This window comes from Ceratotherium simum, chromosome 17 (assembly GCF_057802395.1).
Source record: "Ceratotherium simum simum isolate JZ-2026a chromosome 17, ASM5780239v1, whole genome shotgun sequence".
Classification (NCBI taxonomy): Eukaryota; Metazoa; Chordata; class Mammalia; order Perissodactyla; family Rhinocerotidae; genus Ceratotherium; species Ceratotherium simum.
In genome coordinates, this window is record NC_141916.1 from 14107762 (window position 1) to 14127198 (window position 19437).

The window sequence follows — 19437 nt, forward strand, 5'->3', positions numbered from 1 at the left end:
CAATATTTTGTAGTAGTTGATCTAAACTCTCAGCACTGTCAATCTTCTCCAAAACGGCATGGTCAGAAGTGGGAGCTAGTCACTTACTGTTGTGTGTCCACTAAAACTCCAGTCATAAAAGTACTGATTCAACTATTATGAACTTAAACATTAATCTTATTTAGACTAAAAATATTTTAACCAAACTAGAATTATATAAATATTTTCTTTACAGGTCTTACTTAGCAACAGCGTATCAAACATTAGGAATCACAGAAACATTTGTTGGAATGCCAATTATTCATAATGTTACCTTGGAGCTGAGCTGAATGATATTCATTTTTTTCAAATACTGGGGTTAGGTAAATATTGACCCAATTATTTTATTATATATTCTTCAAAATCATAAAAAAATTTATTTTATAGTAAAATTATATTTAAAATAGATAACCCCTCTGAAAGTAAGGAGCTGAAAACATACAGCCTACAGAATTATTCTGAAATGAGTGGCCCATTGAAGAATTCTATATTTAATTCTACTCTAAATATACTTACCTTGGTAATATCTCACCTGTCTATTTTGCTTACTGTAGGTCTCAAACCAATATCTTCAATAGCATAAGGAAAGGAACTCTGGTGGTCCCAGGCTGTTGTGTCCCTAGAAGTTTCAGAATAATAGGTAACAGACTTGACAGTGATGGTGACCATTACCCTCTCACCACTATTATAAAACCTGCTTCAATACCATTCTCATCATCAGTAATAGCAACAACGTTATTCCTGGTATATTTAACAAAACTTATAAAAAGCTTCATATGCATTATCGTGCTCACTAGCATTTTGCAACAAGTATTAACTTCTTCTGAGTCTAAAAATACTCTATCTTTTGTCTTGACCAAAAAAAAAAGAATATGAGAGTTGATGAGCATATCAAGATTTTATAATAGCCTAACGGTTTTTCATGTATCCCTAAAATGGCTCAAGCACCACTGCCTCTCAGAATTCTGATGTTGATGTGGCAGAAAGCAATACTGGGTTGAATGGCTGATCCTTGAGTAATCACTGTCTATAGTGCACTGTCATGGTCTCCACTGTGAAATATGAATAAAGCTACCCAAGAAAAATTGTCAGTGTTTCGATTTTTTGAGAGTGTGGCACACTTTCTACTTTGCCTACGTACATCAAAATTCAATAAAAGTGTGAGGAACTAGATGTTAATAGTGTCACAGAATGTACCTCCAAATATCCCTCTCAGTCTTTCTATATCCTAAAAAACCTCCTGATTACGTTGCATGCATCCTCTAAAAAAGGAGATTCACCAGCAGTGACATTGCAATCACGACCACAGATTTAGACTGATGTCTTTTTTAAAAACTTGCAAATTGAGGTTGAGTTGCTGTGATTGCTACATAGCTCTAGAGAATGTACTATTTTTCTTGTTGCATGGCATTTTGATAATTTAGTGACATTTGCTTAAGTCCACTACTTTAATTGGCTATGCCCTAATGAGGCCAAAGATTTTTTTCACCTCCCACTAAGCTGGCCAACTTCAACCTTTTCTGAAAAAATAGACTTTATCTCTACTGCCAGTTTTCTCACAAATATATGTTTTTTTATGAAATGGTTATCGGTCAATGCATTACATAGGCATATTTGGAGCACAACTTGAAGCTGAAATCATCATTAAATTTCTCAAACTGGAACAGCACTTCTAACAATCCACAGCATAAATTAGTAAAAATTGGAGAGAAAACAACCTCAGTATTTCAATTGAAAATGCTTTGTATGGTTAAAACCCACAGCATTTCTTACATTTACAACTGTCATTTTCTTAGTACTCTTTTCCTTAACATTCTATAGCTTTCTAGACAGAACAAGGGCCCTGTTGTTTTTTGTTTTCCTATATTTCAATAAAGCATAAGGTTACTCCTTTTTCCATAAATAAAGTCCCATATTTATTTTTCTTAAAATGTTTCTTTATACACAGAAGCATAGGTAAAACCAAGTTTTTTAAAAATTAAGGAACAAAATAAATCATAAAGAAATATCTGGATATATCTTACCAAATAAATCCTCATATTTCTTTTTTAATTAGAAGGTTAGTGATTTTTTTAAAAGATAAGTAATAGTTTGTGAGAGTTTTTAACTGATCTTGAAATCTGTCAATTATCTCAAATCTTCAGAATTAAGCAAATATCTTAGGCAGACTAACCTGCTTTGCATTGACACTAAATGGTTGATATATTTCAGTAATAATATTTAAAAGTCTGACAGGCCTTGGGGAAATCATCCCTGGGACATTAGAAGAGACTACTGTTAATTAAACAACCATTTTAATCTCACAGGGGAGAATACAGAATTTTCATGGAACTGGCTATATTTTCTTTGTCTTAACGACTAGAATTCAATGAGTATTTCTCAATAATAGATGTTTTGTGGTGGGCCTATTGGGCACACTGGTGAAGTCCCTTGGGATTACAGCTATTAATAGTCCAAGACTATGTGAGGAATATAAATTTTAGTTTTCCCTGCAAAATTTTTGTATTTGTCGGATAATTTTTGATCCAATACAGATAAGAGAAATATGTACCATGCCCTTAAAACTTACATGATTTTAAATCTCATTTTTAATTTATTTTTAAAAGTTTATCACTTCATACATATATTTTCCTAATAATAATCTTTTCAAATGAGTAAGCACATCAAGATAGGCTGATAATTGGCTGTATTTTATTGTTGTCTTATACCTTAAATAGTCTGGCTTCTGATTTGTTGTACTATGAGAACATTCTAAAGAGTACCATATTCATATGTTGTTTCATGGACGCAGAACCTTATATCCAACCCAGTCAATGCCATAAAGAAGTAAGCGATTTTTCTTTCTTCTTTAATCCTTGGAACGTTTCATCCTTGGATTTTCTGAGACTGTTTTAATTTAGTAGGTAGGAACATAACATTATTCTTTGAAGTGTTTTGTAATGAGATAACAAAGCTCTGGAAATCACTTTCTTTATTTTATTATAACAGATTTGTTGTAGAACCAACTCATGAATAAATATAAATTTCAAACAGTTATAAATTAGCACAATGGGAATGATTCCAAAAAATTCTAATGAAATCTTTGGAGGGCAAAAAGCCTTGAAAAGGCCCCGGGGGGTTTAAGGTTAACCTAGGCCTGAGCAGGAGACGTGAGCATACCGGCCCTGATATCAGTTCCCCTGTAGTAAACCCAGCATATATGAAGCTAAACCAAAAGCACTCATCCTCTTTCCCTGTTTCTCTAAGTTACATTCACATGTAGATATTGGTTGTTTTACAAATTGTTAAAAGCCCAGGTGGCCTCAAGCTGGGCTCACACTGATGTTTTGGCTAATTACCAGTTCTTGAGGTTTGTTACAGGGAAGCTGATATCAAGAAGCTAAAGCTTCTCAGGCCTCAACTCCTTGGCTTCCTGGTACCTGAATCCACCATCCACCAGGGCGATGGAGACCCTTGAAGGACACCCACCTGTGATTTGTTTATCTTGCCCTCCTCCTCCCTGTCAGGAGCCCCACAAGACCAAACGCAGGCTTGTGGGAAAGTGCGGACCAGCAAGGCCACAGGCTCCCCCTCCCGACAAGCAGCCACATTCCTCACAAACTTTAAAACCCCTTGTCTCCCAACTTTCAGGGAGAGGGGACAAATTTGAGAGCTCTCTTTTCCCAGCTGACATCACCCGAAATAGAAACCCTTTCATTGCCGTAAGCCTGGTGTTCTAGTTTTATTTGGCCCCTCTTGTGTGGCGGGTAAAGAACCTGGATATGTATCCATAAACAATAACAAATAACTACATATGAAACGTCATGACTTCCTAATTTACCTCTTTCTGAAAAACAAACAGGGAAACTTCTTACATTTAGGGAAATTAAAGGAAAATTCCTTAATCCTTATTTTCCAAGTAAGCTAAATAACAATGGCAAAATTGTTTAAAATCTCCTTCCTTTTTAAAATCTTCAACTGGACACATCTATCTTTAAAATAAGTAAAACAAATCTATAACCCTTTCAAAGGAAAATTTATAACATAAAATATAGTTGATATATCTTAATTCATACCTGTACCAACTAAATCACTAATCACCATACTTTAGGATATATTTGTATAACTGAACAAGAAAAATCAAGTGAAAAAGTGGTGCATTGCTGAATCACGTATCAGGCTTTTGTTTTATTTTCAAAAATTGTAAAAGGAAGTTTTACAAGATCTCAACAAGAAGACCACGAAAATCCCCTTATCTGAAGATGAGGTAAACTTCAATGGAGTTATGTCTGCATTATCGGTTCCTAAATGAATATCACCCACTCCCCCACACACAAATTTTCAGAAAAAATACAGCTCGCTGTGTGGTGTTCAATTGCCACTCTGGAGTAGTCAACCTCCTTATCAAACAGTTCCTACAGACAGATTGTACAATGCATTCACTGACTATGTGCACCTACTATATGGCACTGACAGCCAACTTGTGGGTAGTTCATCTTCATTATTTTGGCTGAAAATTTTTTATGTTGTTATAATTTTGGATTTGCCTGAAAACAAATTAATGATTCTTTTCCTATAAATATTTTGGTTCATCTGCTCAGTGGCAGGCACTATGCTAAGTAGTAGGTTTGAAAGGTAAAATAAACACAGATCCTCATCTCAAAAAGGTTACATTGTTTGTAATTTTCATTTGATGAAATTCATTTTGAGGGTGTTAAGAATGAAGACATATCAGCAAGAGTTGAGTGGCTCATGAAAATAGACAAAATATGACCTTACATTGGCCTAGAATCTGGACCACAGATTTCAGTTTCAGAATTTAAATGTGTGAATTAATTCAGAGGATATCAAACACTTTGGGAATGGTGAACACAAATTAAATTCATCCAAATGTAGCATGTAACGTGAAAAGTACATAAAATCTAAAGGTGTGTAAAATACTATTTAAGGCCTTTAAACCAAGGGATGTATCTTTTTAAGAACTTTAATAGCCTCATCTACTAACTTAGAAGTTACCTTTTGGAAGTCATGTCATTTGGGGGAATTAAAATAATATTTAGAAAATTTCTTTAAAAAATAAAATAAAAAAACTGCATGAATTTTTGAGATTTTTCATACATACTTTGGACATTCTTGTTGAACAGCCATTTTATGAGAATAGTGAACGTCTCTTTTAACACATCAGAATATTTTTCTAAACATCAAAAAAACAAACAATCTGATTAAAAAGTGTACAGTAGACATGAATAGATGTTTTTCCGAAGAGGATATACAGATGGCCAACAGGCATATTAAAAGATATTCAATACCATTAATGATCAGGGAAATGCAAATCAGAACCACAGTGAGATATCACCTCAGACATGTCAAAATGGCTCTCATCAAAAAAGACAACAAATGACAAGTGTTGGCGAGGATATGGAGAAAGGGGAATCCTTGTGCCCTGTTGGTGGGAATGTATATTGGTGCAGACACTGGAAAACAGTTTGGAGAGTCCTCAAGAAATTAAAAATAGAACTACCATACAATCCAGCAATTCCACTTCTGGGTATCACTCAAAGAAAATGAAAACACTACAGACGTATCTCATTTTGTTATGTTTCATTTGTCAGAGTTTCACAGATACTGCATTTTTTACAAATTAATGCTTTCTGATAACCCTGCTTCAAGCAAGTTTATCAGCGTCATTTATCCAACAGCATTTGCTCGCTTCATTTCTGTGTCACATTTTGGTAATTCTCACGATATTTCAAACATCTTTATTATTATTATATTGTTATGGTGATCTCTGATCAATGATCTTTGATGTTACTATGGTAATTACTTTGGGGTTCCACGAACCGCGCCCATGTAAGATGGCGAACTTAATTGATAAATGTTGTGTATGTTCCAACTGCTCCACCAACCAGCATTTCCCCATCTCTCTCTCTCCTCGGGCCTCCATATTGCCTGAGACATGACAATACCGAAATTAGACCAATTAATAGCCCTACAATGGCCTCTAAGGGTTCAAGTGAAAGGAAGTGGCATCTACCTCTGACTTTAAATCAAAAGCTAGAAATGATTAAGCTTAGTGAGGAAGGCATGTCAAAAGCTGAAAGAGGCCAAAAGCTAGTTCACCAAGTTGAAAATGCAAATGAAAAGTTCTTGAAGGAAATCAAAAGTGATAATCCAGTAACACATGAATGATAAGAAATGATAAGAAAGAGAAACAGCCTCATTGCTGTAATAGAGAAGGTTCTAGAGGGCTGGATAAAATATCAAATCATCCACAACATTCCCTTAAGCCAAAACCCAATCCAGAGTAAGATCTTAACTCTCTTGAATTCTACAAAGGCTGAGAGAGGTGAGGAAGCTGCAGAAGTTAGAAGTTAGTAGAGGTTGGGTCATGAGGTGTAAGGAAAGAAGCCATCTCCATAACATAAAGGTGCAAGACGAAGCAGAAACTGCTGATGTACAGGCTGCAGCAAGTTATCCAGAAGACCAGCTAAGAGAATTAATGAAAGTGGCTACATTAAATGAAAGATTTTCAATACAGAAGAAACATCCTAGTATTGGAAGCAGATACCATCTAGGACTTTCATAGCTAAAGAAGAGAAGTCAATGCCTGGCTTCAAAGCTTCAAGGGACAGACTGACTCTCTTGTTGGGGCTACTGCAGCTGGTGACTTTAAGTTGAAGCCAATGTTCATTTACCATTCTGAAAATCTTAGAGCCCTTAAGAATTATGTTAACTCTACTCTGCCTGTGCTCTATAGATAGAACAACAAAGTCTGGATGACAGCACATCCATTTACAATTGGTTAACCGTATATTTTAAGCCCACTGTTGAGATGTACTGCCCAGAAAAAAAAAAATCCTTTCAAAATGTTACTGCTCTTTGACAATGCACCTGGTTACCCAAGGGCTCTGACAGAGATATACAATGAAATTAAGGTTTTCTTGCCTTTACCACAACATTTATTCTGCAGCCTATGGCTCAAAGAATCATTTTGACTTTTAAGTCTTATTATTGAAGATATATATTTCATAAGGCTATAGCTGCCATAGATAAGGATTCCTTCAATTGATCTGGGCAAAGTAAATTGGAAACGTCCTAGAAAGGATGTACCCTTCCAGATGTCATTAAGAATATTTGTGATGCATGGCAAGAAGTCAAAATATCAACATTAACAGGAGTTTGGAAGAAGTTGATCCCAACCCTCATTGATGACTTAGGGGGTTCATCACTTCAGTGAAGGAAGTAACTGCAGATGTGTTGGAAATAGCAAGAGAACTGGACTTAGAAGTAGAGCCTGAAGATGTGACTGAGTTGCTGCAGTTTAATGATAAAACTTTAATGGATAAGGAGTTACTTCTTATGAATGAGCAAATGAAGTGGATTCTTGAGATGAAATCTACTCCTGGTGAAGATGCTTTGTAGATTATTGAAATGATAACAAAGGATACAGGATATTACATAAACTTAGTTGATAAAACAGTAGCAGGGTTTGAGAGACTGACTCCAATTTTGAAAGAAGTTCTACTATGGGTAAAATGCTGGCAAATAGCATCAAATGCTACAGAGAAATCATTCCTGAAAGGAAGAGTCAATCAATGCAGCAATGGCTGTCATATTTTAATAAATTGGCATAGTCACCTCAACTTTCAGCAACCACCACCCTGATCAGTCAGCAGTCGTCAACATAGGGTCAATACCCTCCGTCAGCAAAAAGATTACAACTCACTGAAGGCTCAGATGATGGTTAGCATTTTTTAGCAATAACATATTATTTAATTAAGATACCTACATAGTTTTTTTACATAATGTTATTGCACACTTAATAGACTACAATGTAGTGTAAACATAACTTTTATATGCACTGGGAAACCAAAAAATTTGTGTGACTCACTTTAGTGTGATATTTGCTTTATTGCAGTGGTCTGGAACCAAATCCGCAATATCTCCGAAGTATGTCTGCAATTCAAAAAGATGTATGTGCCACTATTTTCATTGCAGCATTATTTATAATAGCCAAGATATGAAAGCAACCTTGTTGTCCATAGATAGATTAATTACTACTGAAGATATAGAGATGTAGTATATATATGTATAATGGAATATTACTCATCCATAAAAAAGAATGAGATCTGCCATTTGCAACAACACAAATGGATCTATAAAGTATTATGCTAAGTGAAATCAGTCAGACACAGAAATAAAAATATTGTATGATTCACTTATATGTGAAATCTGAAAGACAAAACAAATGAACAAACACAACAGAAACAGACTTATAGATACAGAGAATAAACTGGTGGCTGCCAGCAGAGAGGGGGATGGGGAGTTGTCCAAAATAGGTGATGGGGATTAAGAGGTACAAAATTCCAGTTGTAAAATAATTAAGTCACCAGGGTGTAATATACACTATATGGAATATAATCAATAATATAGTAACAACTTTGTAAAATGACAGATGGTTACTAGACTTATCATGGAAATCATTTTGTAATGTATATAAATGTTGAATCACTGTGCTGTACATCTGTAACTAACATAATATTGTATGACAACTATGAATCAATAAAATAATAAATAAAACAGGGGCCAGCCCCATGGCCTAGTAGTTAAGTTTGGCATGGTATACTTTGGTGGTCCAGGTTCGTGTGTTCGGTTTCCGGGCACAGACCTACACCACTCATCAGCCATGCTGTGGAGGTGACACATATACAATATAGAGGAAGACTGGCAACAGATGTTGGCTCTGGTTCAGTCTTCCTCACACACACGCACACAAAATTAATTAAAAATGAATAAATAAATAAAATGAAATAGAATATTTTTGTCTTCTGGCCATAGTATCTCTGTTTCTTAGACAGCAATAAATCAACAATTCAACAATTACTGTACCATTTCTCTTCTGATACATTTGTTATAAACAATAAATTTAATCATAACTACAAATAGGAAGGACAGATAGTTAATTGCATACAGGAAAACTGCAAATAAAAATGTCTTGGATGTTTATTGATATCCTATTATTTATTCCCTAGATATATGATCTTAAGGTAATTAGCATTCTCTTACTTTTAAGAAAAATGGTGAATATTCTTTTACAGAAAAATGTTGAGGATTAAAGTAAATAATGACAGTAAAGCATTTACTACAGTGATCTAGCATATTGCAGATAATAAACATTAGGTTTATTTTCTCCTGATAATCTAGTTCTGGTCTCATGGAAGAAGAGACTGTTGTATCTTCCAGAACAGATGAGTATAGTAGATAAGCACCAGTTCTTCTAAATTCTTGATAATAAAAATAAAATCTGAGTTATTGATAATAAAGCTAATCTTTATGTAGTCAAGTAGAAATCTGAATGCTTTATATTTATCTACTCCTTTAAATTTTACAAAAATTTAATGAAGCATGAAATATTTATAATCACCACTTTATAGATGAAAACAAGGACACAAAGGAAGCTTGTTATTGCCCCCAAATCATAGTTATTAACTTAAGAATCAGGCTAAATATTTTATGCTTTCTGACTTCATAGCCCATCTCCTTAATTGCTACATTATATTGACTCTAATTTGAGAACATTGTAATTTCCAATATCATCAAGTCCTGATTGTTTTTTGTTTAACAGCTCTTGCCTCAATTTATCGCTCTCCTCTCATATTTACTGTAAGTAGCAAGACATTTCTATTCTTTGCTTGGAAATTTCCTCAGCTTAATATCCAAGTCTACCACCTCGAAGTTCTGCTTCCCACATAACTGCAGGATACAAGTCTGTTCAGCTTTCTGTCACTATATAACAAGGATCCCCTTTCTCTTGGGTTCCGATAATTTGTTCCTGATTTCTTTCTAAGCCCTCACCAGTGCCTTTAACACCATATTTCTACTAGCAGTCTTTTCATGACAATTTAAGGGTTTTCTAACATGACTTAGGTTTTTCTATAATGCTTCTCACTTTCTTCTGAACCTTCATTGGCTAAATCTTTAACATTCATATTTCTGCTAACAGCCTCTTCAAGACAACTTAGGCTCTTTCTCTCATGCGCCTCAAATTCTCCCAGTCAATGCCCATTGCCTAATTCAAAAGCCATTTCAATATTTAAATATTTGTTATTGAAGCACTCCACTTTCAGGGCCCAAATCTATATTAGTTTTCTCTATCTATCATAAAAAAATTACCACAAAATGGCTTAAAACAACACAAAGTTATTCTCCTACTGTTCTGTGGGTCAGAAGTCCATGATGGGTCTCAATGGGCTACCACCAAGGTGCTCCAAGGCTGCATTTCTTTCTAGAGGTGGTAGCGAGAATCTTCTTCCAGCTTTAAGAAGCCACTCACATTCCTTGACTTGTAGCTCCCTTCCTCCATCTTTAAGTTTGCATCTCTCTGACCCTTTTACCACTGACTTGTTTCTTTCTGACCACAGCTGAGAAAGATTTTCCTTTTCTGAGGATTCATGTGATTAGATTGGGCCCATTAAGATTGCTCAGGATAATCTTCCCATCTCAAGGACTCGAGCATTAATTACATCTGTAATATCTCTCTTTTTTTTTTTCATGTAAGGTAACATATTCACAGGTTTTGAGGATTAGGTCTTGGAGATCTTGAGGGAGCCATTTTTCTTCCTGTCATATTGATTTGTCAATAAAGTGACCTGGAATTCATGAAATTTCTACTTAAATTAAGTACATTTTTAATAGTGACAAAAAATAATGACTTAACTATCTGTCCTAAGAATTTAGAAAACAGCAGTAAATCAAGCCCAATGAAAATGGCAGGCAATACGTTACAAAGAAAACATCAGGAATTAATGAAACAAAATGTATATATAGAAGAGAGTATCTGTGGAGCCAATAGTGATTCTTTGAAATTAATTAAAATTTGGCAATGATTTGGCAAGATACACTAAGAAAATTAAGTAAGGAGCAAATAACCAAAATAAATAATAAATAAAAGATATCTCTGTTCAAGTGTTACCTATAAAAAGAATGAGTCAAATAAATGTAACAATGTAGATAAATAAAATTTTAAAACCTTAGGAACTAAATTCAATTTACTAAAGCTGACTTACATAGAAATAGAAAACTGGATGAATTGCACAATATTTCATTAAACCTGTAAACAAAAAGAATTCCACAAAGAAATATAGCCCCACATGTCTTCACCAGAAAATTCTACCAAACAAATAATGACACCTCCCCCCAACAAATCAAGTCTTTTACAAACTATTTTTTTGTATGTAAATAATAGAAGTAATGTTCGTATTCCAAACATATTTTATTAGGGTGGATCACTGTTGAGACTAAACCCAAATTCTTACTAGGAAGAAAAATTACACACCAATTTTATTCTTGAACAGCTACATAAAGATTCAAAATCAGATATTAGGAAAAATAATTCAGCATGTATAAAAACAATAATAAATAATGATCAAATTTGACATTACAAAACCAGCCAATATAATTTATCATTTTAAGAGGTCAGACATAGGAAATCACCCTATCTCTTCATTAGGTGCACACAAAGGGCTTGATTCTATTTCACAGTCTTTCTTTATAAAATGTCTCAGCAAACAATCTATTGAAGGTGTATTAATTATCTATTGTTATGTAACAAATTATCTTAATGCTTAAAACAATAATAAACATTGATTACCTCACAATTCATGTGGTTCTGGAATTCGGGAACAGTTTCTCTGGGGAGGTTTAGCTCAGAGCTTTTAATGAGGTTGCAGTCAAGATATGATCTCATTTATATGTGGAATCTAAAAAAGCTGAACTTTTAGAAACAGAGAGCAGAATGGTGATTGCCAGGGGCTGGAGAGTGGGGAAAATGGAGAGATGTGGGTCCAAGGGTATAAACTTCCAGTTAAAAGATGAATAAGTACTGGGGATCTAATGTACAGTATGGTGACTGTAATTAACAACAGGTATTGTATTGTTATTCTTGCATTATTTGTACGGTTATTCAAGTATCATATACTTGAAATTTGCTAAAAGAACAGAAATTAAATGTTCTCACCACATTGACACAAAAATGGTAATTAAGTGAGATGATGGAAGTGTTAACTAACCCTATTGAGGTAATCATATTGCAATATATACATGTATCAAATCATCATGTTGTATACAATAAACTCACACAATGTTATATGTCAATTATATCTCAATAAAGCTGGAAAAATAAAGCCAAGACTGCAGCCACCTGAAGACTAGGCTTGGGCTGGATGATCTTCTTCCAGATGGCTCACTCAAATTGCTGTTGAATTGGTTCTGGCTATTGGCAAGAAGCCTCAGTTCCTTGCTATATAGATCTCTCCATAGGGCTGCTTGAGGTCCTCATGACATGTTTATTGGCCTCTCCAAGAGCAGTGATTCAAAAGAGCAATATGAAAAAACCAATATCTTTTTTTGGGGGGGTTAGGAAGATTGGCTCTGAGCTAACATCTGTTGCCAATCCTCCACTTTTTTGCTGAGGAAGATTATCTCTGAGCTAACATCTGTGCCTATCTTCCTCTATTTTGTATGTGGGACACCACCACACAGGGCTTGATGACTGGTGGTGCGTAGGTCCACGCCTGGGATTCGAACCTGCGAACTGTAGGATACTGAAGCAGAGCTCCCAAACTTAACCGCTACACCATGAGGCCGGCCCCCACATATCTTTTTTTAATTTAATTTTTATATCTTTTAACAAGAGTTTTATTTATTTAGATATACTTGACAATTAAGAATTTTGTATATTTAAGGTGTACAATTTGGTGATTTGATATACATATACATTGTGAAATAATTGCCACGTTCAAGCATTTAGAAATAACCTTAAGATAAAATGTTTTAAAATGAAAAAAATAAGTGTTAAAAAATATGAGCTATCGGGAAAAGATATGGAGGAACTTAAATGCATGTTACTAAGTGAAAGTAGCCAATATCAAAGACTAAGTAGTATATGATACTGATACTGAATCTCTTAATCTCAAGTGTGTGAGCCCAAATCATAGTAAGCCAATCACTGAGACACTGGTGCTTGGAGGTAGACAAAGGTTTACTCAAATTGTCCAAAATGATAAGGCAAGAGGATAGATTCTCTCTAATCCACCTTAAGGAAAGAAGAAAGCAGGAGGTCTTTATAGAGCTAAGGGCCTTGGGAGGAGGAGTTTTGGAGAAACAAAGGGGAAATCTATGTTTCTTTCACTCCAGATAAACCCTTAGGCAACCAGACTTCTGGACATCAAGAAGCTGGGGCTTCTTATCTGGTGATGGTATCTTCCTTGAAGGCATTCTTTTACTTCTGCAAACAAGCTCATAAGTTCTTGTGACCCTTGAGTCACCTCTTAGGTTAAACAAGAAAACAGCAAATTAACAAGATTGACTTCTTTTCATCTGTGTCTGTGTTGCGAACAATGTGAAAGGGTAATCATGTTCTTATTGAATTTACAGTAACTGTCAGGTACCCGGCTTCAATTCCAACTGTATGACATTCTGGAAAAGGCAAAACTATGGAGACAGTAAAAAGATCTTTGATTGCCAGGAGTGGGGGATGGGAAGGGATGACTAGGTGTAGACAGAGGACTTTTAGAGCAGTGAAAATGCTCCGTATGATACTCTAATGGTGGATACATGTCATGCATTTGTTCTAACCCAAAGAGTGTACAACATCAAGAGTGAAGTGTAATGTAAACTATGGACTTTGGGTGATTATGATGTGTTAATGTATGTTCATCAACTCTAACAATTGTATCACTGTGATGGGAGATGTAGTTAATGGAGGAAGCTATGCATGTATGGGTGCAAAGGTTATGGGAAGTCTTTGTACCTTCCTATTAATTTTGCTATGAACCTAAACCTGCTCAAAAAAAATAATAAAGTTTGAATAAAAAAATGAAAGAAAATGAGGAAAAAAAATCCAAGTTTTATATCACAAAGCAGGAGTCACTTCCAATTGAATAAAATGATCTTCGGTTTCTCTTTAATTCTTTTCCTTATCTTAGAGAAACTGAATACAAATTGCCCAGAAAACTGCTCATTACAATTCTGTCTAAGGAATTGTGCGTGTACAAAGTGACTTAATTATGGTGTTATTTCTCCTCCCCAAAATATTATTTCAGTAAATGTATTATTTTGTTTTTTTTAAAGTATACATCTATACAATTCAAAAAGTAAAAACTTCTAGAACTCTGTTAAAAAAATTAGTAGCCTTCTCCTCCAACTCTCAGCCACCCTAACTCCTGTTCTCCAGATACTTCCACTCTTCATAGGGTTTGTTTCCCCTGTTATACGTATTGCCATTTTTTAAACAATATTTTCAGTTGTAGATTAGTTGTTGACTTTATAATATGGAAGATGAGCATTTGATTTTCTTCCATCTCCTATTCCTCCTAAACAAGCTTCTTTTTCCTTTTTTAAAGATATTTTTATAATAATTTTTATTACAATTATCAATTAGATTTTTATTCTAATTTATATTATTTCAACAGTGTAAAATTTTTTTCCATCTGAGCCACATCTTTGCCCATATTCTGTTTCTTTCTTTAACAATGATTTGGTTCCACTGGGCTTAATTTTCTCATTAAAATAATTGCATAGCTATTTATGTACTCTTCAGTATTCCCTCCCCAGGCTAGCCTCCAGAAGTGCAGCTATATCCTCACCAGATTCAAGTACATTAGGCAAACTCTCTCTTTTATTTTCTTTTTTCTCAGCACTATTTTCCTAGAACTCTTTTTCCTCCCAGCCATATCAGAACTGGTTGCTTTCTAGGTCTGATGTACAACTCTTGTGTTGAGATTTCTGTTCCCTATATTCATGGAGACTAATTTTATCTTTTTCCTGCTTCCAAATATGAATACAGATTTTGAGGATGTTTAAGTTTAATCATAGTGCAGTGCCTTCTTTTAAGATAATATTTTACAAAACTATGAATGCAAAATTTATAAATACAGAATTAGGAACAAGCAGTAATTTTATTTAGAATGAGGAAAATCGTAACAAATCACAAATTTAATTAAGCTATTAAAATCATAAAATGCAGAAAATAAATTTGCATTAACTGTGTGACTCTCTAATACTCTTGTTCCTTAAATTTCTGACTGTATTTTTTATGATATCTCCATGTTCTTTTTTTTAATAAACTGTTTGTAAGGGTTCAATTCAGTGGAATTTAGTACATTCACAATGTTCTGCAACCATCCCATATTAAGTTCCAAGACATTTGGTCATTGCAAAGAAAACTCTGCACCCATTTAGCAATCATTCTCCACCCCTTCTCCCCTTAGCCCCTGGCAAACACCAATCGGTTTTCTCTCTCTGTGGATTTACCCATTTTGGATATTTCATATAAGTGGAATCATATATTATGTGGCCTCTGATGTCTGGCTCCTTTCACTTAGCATAATGGTATCGAGGTTCATCCACATTGAAGCATGTATTAATACTTCATATTTTCTGGTTGGATGATCCATTACACATATATATCACATTTTTTAATCCACTTATCTGTTGATGGACAGTTGAGTTGTTTCCACATTTTGGCTATTGTGAATAATGCTGCTATGAACAATAGTGTACAAGTATTTGAGTACTTTCTTTCAGTTATTTGGGTAAATACTTAAGAATGGAGTTACTGGATCAGATGGTAATTTTATGTTTAACTTTTTTAGTGGAACTGCCAAACTTTTTCCACGGTGGCAACACCATTTTACAGTCTCACCAACAATGTATTACATTTCCAATTTCTCCACTTGCACATTTTTTTTATAATAGCCATCCTAGGGGAGTTGAAGTAAAATTCACTGTGGTTTTAATTTGCATTTCCATAATAACTAACAAGATGGAGCATCAGTGCATGTACCTCATGGCCATTTGAAGAAATATCTTTTCAAATCCTTTTCATAGTTTTAATGGGGTTATTTGTGTAGTTGTTCCTGTTGATTTGAAATAATTCTTTATAAATTCTGGACAGTAGAACCTTATCAGACATGTCATATGAAAATATTTTTTCCCATTTTGTAGGTTTTCTTTACAGTTTCATGAGAATATCCTCTAATGCACAAAAATTTTCAATATCGATGAATTCCAATTTAATTTTTTTCTTTTGTTGATCATGTTTTTGATGTAATGTATAAGAACCCATTGCTAAATCCAAGTCAAAGGTAATTAGAGTAAATCCCTATATTTTCTGCTGTGAATTTTACAGGTCTGTCTTTTACTTCTAGGTCACTGAGATACTTTGAGTTAATTTGTGGATAATGTGAGCTAGGGCTCTAACTTCATTCTTAGCATGTGGCTATCCAGTTGTCCCAGAACCACTTGAAGAGACTATTCTTTCCCCCATTGCATTGTCTTGGTACCCCAGCGGAAAATTAATTGATCATAGATGTATGGGATCATTTCTGGACTTTCAATTCTATTCCATTTTTCTATGTAGAACTGAAAGTCCTTTCCAATTCAAATGTATTTTATTTATTTACTTTGCCTAATTGTTCTGGGAAGAACTTCAAGTATAATGATGAGTAGCAGTTGAGAAAGTGGACATCTTTGTTATGTTCCTGATCTTCAGGGGAAGGTTTCAGTCTATCACCATTGAGTATGATGTTAACTGTGGATTTTTCACAAATGATTATTAGCAGGTTGAGGAAGTTTCTTGCTATTCCTAGTTTACTGTATCTTTAGTATGAAAGGCTTTTGAATTTTGTCAAAGGTTTTTCCCGCATCAATGGCAATGGTCATTTCTTTATCTGCCTTCATTTTATTAATGTGGTGTATTACATTGTTTAATGTTTGTATGTTGACTCATCCTTAAATTCAGGTGTACATCCTACTTTGTCATGGTGTATAATTTTTATATGCTACTGGATTCAGTTTGCTAGTATCTTGTGTGATATTTTTGCATCTATATTTATAAGGTATATAGATCTGCATTATTCTTTTTTCTTGATTTTTTATCTGGCTTTAGTTTCGGAGTAATGTTGTGCTCATACAATCAAGTAGTAAGAATTATCTAATCTTCAAATTTTGGAAGAGTTTGAGAAGGATTATTGTTAATCCTTCTTTAGGACAGAGGGAAGTCAAGATGGCGGTGTAAGCAGACTGTGAACTCACCTCCTCCCGTGGACACAGCCAATTTACAACTACTTGTGGAAAAATTACCCCTGAGACAGAACTGAAAACTGGATAAGAGGAACTCCTGCAACAATGGACAATCCTAATTGAGGTGGAAGAGGTAGAGACTCCCTTCTGGAGAGGAAAAACACTGTCTTCACAAGCCGCAGCGCCTCACGGCCCTTCCGCCAGGGAGCAGCTCACAGGTACGCAGCCCTCCCTGGAGGCACGGGGCTCTGAGCTGGGGAGCGCCGCCGCTGTGGGCATTTTGTGGACCCAGCACAATCGAGACGAATGGCATAATATCTGACTTTGCCTGCTACTAAAACATTGGGGAGTACCCCCAGAAAAGCTGGTTCACAAAGAAACGAAAACCGGCTCTTAAAGGGCCCATGCGCAAACTCACCTGTTTCAGAAAGCAACCTAAAATCACCAGAAAGAAAGGTGCACAGTGCTGTGGTGAAAAGAGACTCACCTAATAGGCCCTGAGTGCATTTCCGTGAGAGGTGAGACCTCTCCAGGGACTGGGACATTGGCAGCGGCCATTGTTGTGGCCTGGTGTAGGCGTGCTGACACAGACGCCATTGAAGTTCTCCCTGAGGCCTGCTAGCCAAGGGTCTGCCCCACCCACTAGAGTACCGATTTAATCAAGCTCAGCCAGGGCAGGCAACCCACCCTAGAGACTGGCCCCACCCAACAAAAAGCCCTAAGGCAACTTGTGGGCCTGCATAGATTGGTGACTGGATTCTCTGCAGCCTGGCAACTGAGCCGACTTTAGCAGGGCAGGACATGCACAAGGAGCAGGTGGAGAGTGTGGGGCAGTGGCAGATCCTGTGGGGTTTCTGCCGTGGAGAGACTGGGTCCGCTTCGGGTGGTCGGGGTGTGTACACGGGGCAGGACTGTGTTGGCTGTGTGTGTGGACCTGTGGGCGGCAGGGCTTGTCAGCTACAGAAGACTTGTGCTTCTCAAAGACCCACATAGGGGGTTTGCCCCACCTTCCAAAGCCTGAAACAATTGTGTGTTCCCATGACTGAGGCCAACCCCACCCAGCTGCAATACTCAGAGATCTGACAAGAAACCTAATAGGCTAGAGGCTTATAGCAATTGTAAGCCCCGGAGCCTAACAACCTGCCACCCTGGAGGCCTACTCACTTAAAAGAAATACTGAAACACAAATGTAGTATTAGAACTTGCAGCCAAATGTGCTGGGGCTCCCCACACCTGATAAAAAGACTGAAGGGCCCACAACAACTACAAGCAGCTGAGCATTACAACAGCTGGTCAGGAGCATAACTCGGCCTCCCTGGGCGCCTACAGGGAGAGCAAACAGGCCACAACAGAGGGACACACGTACCCCACACAGGTGTCACCCCTGGAACATTGAGAACTAAGGGAAGCACACTGGATGTCTCCTAAGGCATCACTTACATAAGGTCACCTCTCCAAGAGCAGGAGACATAGCTGACCTACCTAATACGTAGACACAAGCACAGGGAAAGAGGCAGAATGAGGAGGCAAAAGAATACATTCCAAGTAAGAGAACAGGACAAAACCCCAGATAAGGAACTAAGTGAAACAGAAATGAGCAACGTACACGACAGAGAGTTCAAACAAAGAGTGTTAAGGATGCTCACTGATCTTGGGAGAAGAATAGATGAACTCAGTGAGAAGGTCAACAAAGAAATGGAAGATCTAAAAAAGAACCAATCAGAAATGAAGAATACAATACTGTCACTAGAGGGACTCAAAAGCAGAGTAGAGGATACAGAAGAACGGATCTGTGAGCTGGACGAAAGACTAGAAGAAATTACCCAAGCTGAACAGGTAAAAGAGGAAAGAATTAAAAAGAGTGAGGACACTTTAAGGGACATCTGGGATAACATCAAGCACGCTAACATCCATGTTATAGGTGTCCCAGAAGGAGAAGAGCGAGACAAGGGGGCAGAGAATCTATTTCAAGAAATAATAGATGAAAACTTCCCTAACCTAAGGAAGGAAACAGACATCCAGGTACAGGAAGCAGAGAGAGCCCCAAACAAGATAAACCCAAAGAGGCCCATACCAAGACACATCATAATCAAAATGTCCAGAATTAAAGATAAAGAGAGAATCCTAAAAACCACAAGAGAAAGTCAAGTTACATACAAAGGAAACCCCATAAGGCTATCAGCTGACTTCTCAGCAGAAACATTCCAGACTAGAAGAGAGTGGCACAATATATTTAAAGTGCTAAAAGAAAAACACTTACAGCCAGGAATACTCTACCCAGCAAGGTTATCATTCAAAATGGAAGGAGAGATCAAAAATTTCCCAGACAAGCAAAAATTAAAGGAGTTTGTCACCAAG